Raw genomic sequence first — 737 nt, forward strand, 5'->3', positions numbered from 1 at the left:
CAGAGACCTTTGCTGCATCAACAAATATTTTCTACATCTATATTCCTTGAGTGGTCTCTTAATTCTATGAACACCTGACGTCCTGCCTATTCAGAAGATAACTTCCTCTCATCTGTTTCAGAGGTCCTGAACAGTCATGGGCCCTGTCCACCTTTGGTGGAATTCTGGTTTAAGCACCCCATAATACTCTTCATAAATTCTTTTATCTTTTGGAATTTTCAGAAAATGTCTACTCTTTTACTTGTTTCAGTCATTTGACTGCGGCCATGCTGGAGCACCGCCTTTAGTCGAGCAAATCGACCCCAGGACTTATTCTTTTTAGAAGCCTAGTACTTATTCTATCAGTCTCTTTTGCCGAACCGCTAAGTTACGGGGGACAAACACACCACCATCGGTTGTCAAGCGATGTTGGAGGGACAAACATATACACGCACATACATATATATATATATATATATATACATATATACGACAGGCTTCTTTCAGTTTCCGTCTACCAAATCCACTCACAAGGCTTTGGTTGGCCCGGGGCTATAGTAGAAGACACTTGCCCAAGGTGCCACGCAGTGGGGATGAACCCGGAACCATGTGGTTGGTAAGCTAGCTACCTACCTACCACACAACCACTCCTGTGTTCTACACATGGTAATTCATATGATTATGCAAAGAAATAGCTTTCTCTTCATAAACACATCGAATGGAATAATGTGTCCAAGGTTGGTCCATTGCTGGGATTT

The sequence above is a fragment of the Octopus bimaculoides genome, chromosome 2 (assembly GCF_001194135.2).
Source record: "Octopus bimaculoides isolate UCB-OBI-ISO-001 chromosome 2, ASM119413v2, whole genome shotgun sequence".
In the NCBI taxonomy this organism is placed as follows: Eukaryota; Metazoa; Mollusca; class Cephalopoda; order Octopoda; family Octopodidae; genus Octopus; species Octopus bimaculoides.